The following is an 8478-nucleotide window of genomic DNA, read 5'->3' on the forward strand; positions in this document are numbered from 1 at the left end:
TTTAAAATGGAATATCTTGGACTTGTTCGAGGGGCCATTGCATTTTATTTTATTTCCAAGATATTTTTGTGGGTTTTGAAGTTATGTTTTATTTGTTAAATCGCATCGTTCATTTGCGAGCTGTAAACGACACTAAATTATGTTATTTAATTATTAAAAATTTTTTTAGAATTAAACGATCAGGTTTGATGGAGTTTATTCATCGAAGACTGACTAATTTTGTAGTCCTCGCAGTTATCTTATCGAGAAAAAGATTTTTAATTATCTCATTGTTGTTATGGGCAACATTCAAATTTTTACAACGAGAAGACGTTCTTGTTTTCGATTTTTCTATTTTTTTCTGGGTTTAAATTAAAGAATAGAATTTTGTGTCGAAATTTCTGCTGTTGGATAGTTTGAGCACTTGTAGGGACCAATCACCTTCCCTAGGATAATTATATTCTTAGGGACTTCAGGATTTCATTTCCGGCATCAACGTATTTACGTAAAACTCAACGCTGAAGTGTTATTCGGCAAAATGCTGGAGATCGAGAGAGAATGAGAGTTTTTGAATACAAAAGAGTTTATCCAAGTTGGCGAATTGCTGGTGAGGAGTGCCTTTTGTCTATTGTCCAAAAGTGTATCTAGATATCTGGAGCAAAACTAAAGCCTTGGAAATCAGCGAAAATCTCAGCCAAGTGCACTCCAAAGGATAATACCTTTTTATTACTAGTTTTGGGGAGCTCAACGTGTCATTTATAAACAACGTTCTACCATGAAAATTTGAAACTTCAAATTCGTCAACAAAAAAAATCAAGAAAGATTGCATCTAGGGTTCCATAGAATGGGAAATATTTATTAATAAAAATTCTTAATAGGAACGTGTTACCGAATTATTTGTTGAATTTTCAATCGCGATGGAATTGATGAGGACAACGGGTTAATTGTCAGTTCGACATTAAATAATAAAGTAGGAGGGATTATCATCTGTGATTGGCGGCAGCTGTTGATTGAATTAAGGATTGAATTCGCATCAGCGTCTGCTTTTTTCTTCCCTAAAGTTCGTCCCCGGGGATATAACGATTATCATCCAATTTCTTTGTCACTTTTTTTTTCCTCCCAAATCAATATGTCGAGAATTCGCTCCATCGATTTTATTCACTCCGTATTTACACCTGAGCCCGGGAATATTACACGAGAGTTATCACTCACTAACACACTCACTGTACAGTTGATAAACAGTGTTTGAGTATTTTTAGAAAATAAAAAATTGCAGGAGTATCTGAAAATGAAGAAAATAAAGCTCTAAATAATAGATCGGTTATTTCCATTATAAAAATCCCAAGGGTTAACTGGGGGTATTATTTACACCCCCCTCTGATACGGAGTTTGTCTCCTGCATCCCGATAGCACCACGACCCCAATCAATCATCTGGGGAAGATACAAATGGAGGTGTCATTGGGACAAATATTGCTCTCGAAAGTTTCGCTCAGAATTTGGTATTTTCCTTTATTACTGCGCACAATAATTCTGGACTTTTTAGTTCAATTTTACCAGTAATTCACTGCCATTTTACTGAATTCCCAGTAAATGTTATTCCCTCCATATGACGTGTTCAGAAATCTTTCAATTTTAAGATTTTCATCATAATTTTCATAATTACAACACTCTGTAGCGCACGTTACTTCTCGTTTGTAACAAGATATCGTATCCTACAACATTTTTTAATGTAAATATATCGTGGTGAATAAAAACGAAAAAAGTCCGTAAAAAGTAAGAGAAAATGGTGGTAAATATTGCGATACGAAATGTGATCGTAGAACGAAATTCGTTCTGAATAAAAAATACGTTTGGTCGAGTAGAGATGTGCAATCTCGTTACTTTTATGTCTGGAGAGCAGTCGTTACAATATGAAAAAGTATTCGTTCCGCAATACTCGTTATTCTTTACTTTTTTATCAGTGATTGAAAAAGCAGACATGAGTTGATGAACGGGAGAAATCAAAGACGACAAAGTGGGATTGAAAATACGAATTTTAAATTGACATTTAGAGTATTTAGAATTAATATGAGATTCCCTGATATCATATTTGTAAAGCCAATTTTTCGTTACAATCAAACTGACGTCGACTGCAGTCACTATTTTTTTAGTGAAATGGTTAAAAAAAAATCTGTAAATAAATTCTGCTTCATTTCTCGGTTCTATATTATATATCTCTGGTTTAATTATTTTTTTTCATCTGTTTTTTAGACGACGGAGAGTGTAACACTCCTCAGACGATTTCACCGTAAATTGAAGTGGACAACGGTTTGATAAACTTCCACCCTTATCCTGACTTACAAATAAAATCAGTAAATCGCAATATGATGCTGTGATGATGTAATACCGGTACAGTATATACTCTGGCCATCGGTTTCATATCTTGAATCCGTCAATGTCTCCCATGGGAATAATGCCCGTCCCTCTCTCGTTTTCTTTTTCCCGCAGTTATTCTTTTTCGTTATTTTGTCGTTTTCCAATCCCCTAGAGAGAATGCGACGACAGTTATTACGGAAAAACGAGGGTGAATAGTACTGTGGGAGGTAGGTGGAGGGAGCCAGGGGGGAGGGGTGGAGAAAACGTAGAAAACGTGGCAAAGTAAGTGGGTGAGCTGGACTAGTTGGGCTGAGAGAGCATTCGAGACGGTGAAATTAATTGAACTGTCGTTCATCATGATGCCACTGGATGATGATGCCCGATCAGGGAAACGAACGGGTCTATTACATTTTTTTTTTCTTCTGTATAACGCTACCCATCAGCTGAACGTTGCCATCTGTTTCAATGTTTCCGCTTCAGTTACGAATTGAGGATTTTGTTATAATGAGGGAAATATATCTTCTCGTTCCGTTTCATTTCATGATTTTTTTTCACTTTTAGGGAATTCATTCGCTTCTGTTTGGAGTAGACTAGACTGTTGGAGAAAAAATGAGTCCTCGAGGACAATTGACTATCGATTTTCGGGGCAGTGGCACTGAATGCTATTTAGCAATTGAAAAATTATTAATTTTAAGCTTCACGGATAATTCTGTAAGCTTTCAGGATTATCAGAGAACCGAGTGATGATGGAAATTTCGTAATTTATTTAAATTTACAATTTAATACGAATATTTGGTACCAGATTTCATTGAATTTTATCATTTGCATTGGTAGAATATAACTAAATTCTTTGTCGAAGAATAAGTAAATAACTGACTTGATATTTGATAGATTAAAAACACATTTTGCTGGATGTTTCATGTAATCCACATGAAATAAAGGAGAATGTACCTCTAAAGGAGGAAAATTTCTGAAATTACAACAACTGAACTGCAATTTACATAACAAATATTTTTAATTTGGTGTATGCGATGCTCACTTACAATTCCTCGAACGATTAGTTGAATTCACATGGGGCATTCTAGGTAAAACAGAGGGGGCTGTAACGATTGGGTACCTAGTAAATGTAAAACGCAGAGAGAACAGTTGCAATTTCTTCGCACGCGAAGGGAAACGGCTCAAAGCCAAATTGGTATTGGCGTCGCCCATTGTGGCTGTCGGATTGCTTTTTCGTGACTGGTGGAAACCCCTGCACGATTTGCAGATCCTTTTAGGCTCATGTGTAATTTTGACATTGCCATGACATTTCTTGTAATGTTTTTTTTTAATTAAATTTGATTTAGGAGCCGCTAGTGCAGAGCTCTCGTTCTGGGATCGACACAATTTTCAAGTAATTAACTTCTGGACGTGTTCAGTAATATGAAATTATTATTAACGTTCAGTTGTAATATTCCGATAGTCCCCAAATCATTCGATATTTCCCGATTGTTTTGGTGCGTGAAAACCAAGGGCCAGACTTTTCCGAAACTTATCCCAATTGTCCGAGAAACATCCGATTAATTTTTGAACCCGAGTGGCATTTACCGGGCTATTTTGGTTAATCAGATCTGGGTAAATCGATTACACTGATTATGATTGTTTTTTTAATGGGATTTGACAGGTCCGCTGGACGTAAAAACAGCTGTGGAACTACCGGGAAATTATCAAAATTCAGGAGGAGATTATCAAAAGCTGGAGGGAAATTACTACTACAACGTCAATTCTGTACGCACTTCATCGGATCCAGTAGCGTACCCTAAGTGGTTGTTATCGGATTTCCCAACTTTCCATATATAACAACAAAACTAGAAAATACACCACCTATTGCATACACGAACTAACTACAGAATTAATAACACCGTTTCCCCTACCTTTCGATCATTCCCTCGCTCGCACTATCCATACCTTCCCTTCCTCAATCATTTTATATCCAATAACGATTAAATCCTATTAACAAAAGTCAATACAAATCCCTAGACTCCGTTCAGCCCATCTGACTTCCAAAAATACCCCATCGAGTACTCCTCAATCTCCTTCAAAATCAAAAAAATTTCCACTCGAAAATTTCCCACATTCTTTTCGCGCATTGTTAACCCTTTACATCACATAATTTCGACATTATATTTTTCTATCGAACCGGAATCATCAGAAATATGATATCAAATACTTTTGAGGTATAATCAATGCTAAAATTTCCCCAAATCTCTCCGAATGATCATCTCACCCGAATCATGAAAATCTAGGGTTGAGGGAATGGGTATGTCAAGAGCATTTGGAACAATCGAACGCAACGTCGTATAGTCGTTGTCGTCTACTGTCGCTCTTGCGTTCACTCGGGGGGGAGGCGGTGGGGCGGTGGGGTACACTGGGGTATATACCGGACGTGACGTCAGCAGGCGCAATTTCCCTGGGCAAATAGGAGAAACCACCGAGGCCGCGAAATTGTTCCTGAATTGCAGTAGTTGGTGGTTTGTGACTTACTTAGGACTTGATAGAAGGGGGCGGGAAGGGGTGGAAGTGGCGGGAGGGCGGAGAGGGGGAAGGGGAGGGGAGTAATATCCGTGACAATTCCACTCTTCAATCACAGATGGATAATGCGGGTATTATCGATTCGTGTCGCATTGAAAGGATTTGAATTCATCGTAATGTATATGTGTCATTTCTCACATTTCCCATGAATAACGAGAATAAAATGGCGGAAAACTCCTTGCAGCAAACATACGATCATGAATAGGTGATGGAGTGGAATTGGAGAATAAAAATTGTTGGAGTTTTTGCGGATTTTGTTGTATTTGGATTTTTTTTGAGGACGTTGATTCAATATGTGGGAGGGAGGGGGGAGATGGGGGGTAGACGGACGGTTAGGGGAGATTAGAGGGTCGTTGGGTCTATTATTTGATTGGAGGAAGGTGTTTATCGGGAAAAATGAGGTTGAATGATAAAATGAAGACAAAGACATTGGAATATAGCAAATTTAGATTTTCAGTTTTGTGGGTTTTATCGAATTATTCTGATCAAAAAGCTACAGAGTCGTTACAATGATGGGGGGATTTGGTTGCATCAGTCCAACGTATTCGGTTCAGTATTTTTTTTTTATATGATGGAGGCCAGTGAGCATTTGGCAATAGTTACTGAATTGAGGGTTGACTCAGCGCGCCATTTGTTTGAACCCCGGGACGTTTATCTCGTGCGCAGACAGCGAAGGGCTCGTGATGTTGAATGGCGAAAGAATTATTTCGAAAAATTTTTAAAATGTTTCGAATATAGTTTCGCTCTCCCTTTGATCTACTGACGTAGTCTAATTGCTCATTTAGCTAGTGATTTCATCGCAGGAGTTTTTTTTACTATAAATTAGCGACTAATTACTTCGGGTAATTTACAATCCATCAGTTACCGTCTTTACAATAAATGAAAAAATTCAATTGGACATTAGCGCATTGAACAATGTTAATTTTTAAGGCACAATAATTTTTTCAATGTCAGAGAGCTCATTTGTGATCTCGATTTCTGGTTTTGTAATTATTATCAAAGGGCCAAGTTGAACCGTTCGATAATTGTTAACGAATGGTTCGGTGGTTTCTGTTCAACTGTGGCATCAGGTAATAGTTACTGAGCCTGTGTAATATCGAGTAAATCCTTTTGTTGGGGTGAACACCCCAATTATCAAATAAATAGTATGTGCCACAACATCGTACTCAGGTAGAGAAATAATAATCTTAACACCATTGAATGCCGGATTACTCGTGTAATAGGGATAGTAGTTTCTATGAACTCAGCGATTTCTGTCCTTCGGCAAATCTCTACTTCTGTCTCACTCTGATCTGACTTAATGGGACACAGTCGGTATGGGATATAGCGGGTGGCTGTTGGGGGTGGAGGTTATATAGAGAATTCAATTCCACGCTCGATTATGCAGCCGGTTTGGCGGATTACGCGCTTATGCCACACCGTTTTGCGTCGATGACGGGATTATGTATACATACCGCACACTTTAGACCTTAACCCCACCCCCACGTTGCTGTACACGTGTTAACTGTCCCTAGTATAGTGTACATTCGCCATTAGGGAAGGTAATTCCACCGTTTTATCATTTTTGGTTTTTTTTTTTTCATCGTATTCAGATCTGTGATCATTGATTTTGGGTTTCGGGGGGAGAATCGATGGGAGAAAAAAATTTATAAGACATTTTTTTCTGGAGGTTGGTTTGGAAAATAATTAAATATTTAATTGTCCGCGACCGGGAATTTTTACGAAATTCTCAGGACAATTTTCTTCTAAATATAGATCTAATGGTTTTCTCTCCGTGCACATGGGTTCGGAGGATAAAAAATGCTGATAACGACGGAAATATTCCGTGAAAAATCGAAAATCGATTTTTGGTTGATCACAGTATTTTTCCCTGTTGGGAAAATTAAAGAAATCGGTGGCTCTTCCAATAATCCGATACTCGATGCGAGATCGGAAAAATGATTTTTTTTATTAAAGTAGATCTCATATAATTTCCTGACTGACTTGATACCATTTATCCCTCACAACACCCAGGAAATTACAGTACATCATGCAACGAAGCACACTGGAAGATCCTCCCCACACCGATGGCATCCACCAAAAGCCTCTCGACGATCGTCGTTCATGAATGCATGCAGAATTAGGTGTGAACGTTGGAGAATCGGAAGACGATGAAGAAGGGTCTCTTCTGCAACCTATGAATGCACAGCACTTTGCCATAGTTCGTAACTGCTGTTGTCAGGATTTATGTCTCCATTTGGTAATTCATGGTGGATTTGAGTAGTTTAGGGTGAATACCACCTGATGGACAATTAACTATGTTGCTTCGCACTCAGAATTATCAATTATCAACTATTAAGAGAAATATTTCAAAATGTTGACTGTTAAATCGCGGATTATGTGGAAAAAAGGTCTTTGAACCTCATGTGGGGAATCCGAAGGGTGTGCTCTCTCAAATAATTTGGACCGAGTCTTTGAGGGTATTTTTTCGTACATACGATCCTCCCCTAGATAATATTTCTCAACCAAAAAAAGGATTTGATTATTATTTTTATATTTATTATTTTTATTATTATATATTTATTATTTTTATACGTAATAAATATCCGAAAGTCCACATTTACCAAACGGAAGGATAATTTCTCCCAGAAATTTCTCTTCGTGTACTGCAATACAAAACACTAAAATATTTGAGATGAAAAATTTAAAAAAAATTTTAGATGAAGTGGTACCTAAACATCTCAATTAATGTTTAAATTACTGATAAATTTCCATTCGATTCAGATGTTTTCCAGCGCCTGAAAGATGTGGGAAAGTTGGAAAATCACCGAATAATTATATCTGGGGACCGGAAAATTGCCGAATAATTATCCTCGCAATTCACGAAAATTCCTTAATCATCCGTAATATATACTGACAACAGAGTGACGAGTGTCAGGATCATATAGGTATTACCCGAGGTTTATCCCAGCCAGTTGTGTAAACTGCGTGATCACCTGTTGCTGGCAATTAAATGAGTGTCTCGTGTGCTCGGGAATTCTGCAAACAAATGGCACTGGCTTTTTACGCAGCAAAAGAGCAATTTGGGGTGGGATGAGACAAAGCGTATACCACTGCTCCCATCTCACCGCACCCACGCAACTATCCACTACTCTATCAACAAACATTTGACGTTGGAGTTTGGGATCTGCATACTTTGACTTGATGATCAGTGGAGAGTGCTATATATATATAATTGTTTATATGGGTCACACTGAATTCTTCAGGTTTCAAGGCCAGGGATTTGTCGATGATTATTGGATGACAGTTGGGAAATCGATTGGGTGTTGTGCTACTTCACGTGTTTCAACTTTTGCTGTCAAGGATGTCCGAGAATCGATCGGAAGTCGTCGGACAGGTAATGAGGCATGAAATATTTGTGTAGCTCCTTCCTCTACAACTAGAATTATCCACACACTACAATATCATATCGCAATTTAATAATAATATTGTCCCTAAAAATATCAGCAATAAATATTACAGAAATTTATTTTGATGGGGTAAACTGCAGGTAGATTTCAATTTAAATTTGCAAAAAGAGTAGATCCTGAGGGCCT

General features: G+C 37.7%; 1 long non-coding RNA gene across 1 annotated transcript in view; it reads right to left on the minus strand.

Moving 5' to 3' along the window:
* Window positions 1-7501: 7501 nt before the first annotated feature.
* The window catches only part of LOC135165369 (uncharacterized), a 53319-nt gene continuing 52342 nt past the window's right edge, over window positions 7502-8478 (minus strand). Inside the window, exon 4 of the long non-coding RNA XR_010299507.1 lies at window positions 7502-7921. This is a non-coding gene — a long non-coding RNA (uncharacterized LOC135165369). The remainder of the gene's footprint in view (window positions 7922-8478) is intronic.

This window comes from Diachasmimorpha longicaudata, chromosome 8, assembly GCF_034640455.1.
Source record: "Diachasmimorpha longicaudata isolate KC_UGA_2023 chromosome 8, iyDiaLong2, whole genome shotgun sequence".
Lineage (NCBI taxonomy): Eukaryota > Metazoa > Arthropoda > Insecta > Hymenoptera > Braconidae > Diachasmimorpha > Diachasmimorpha longicaudata.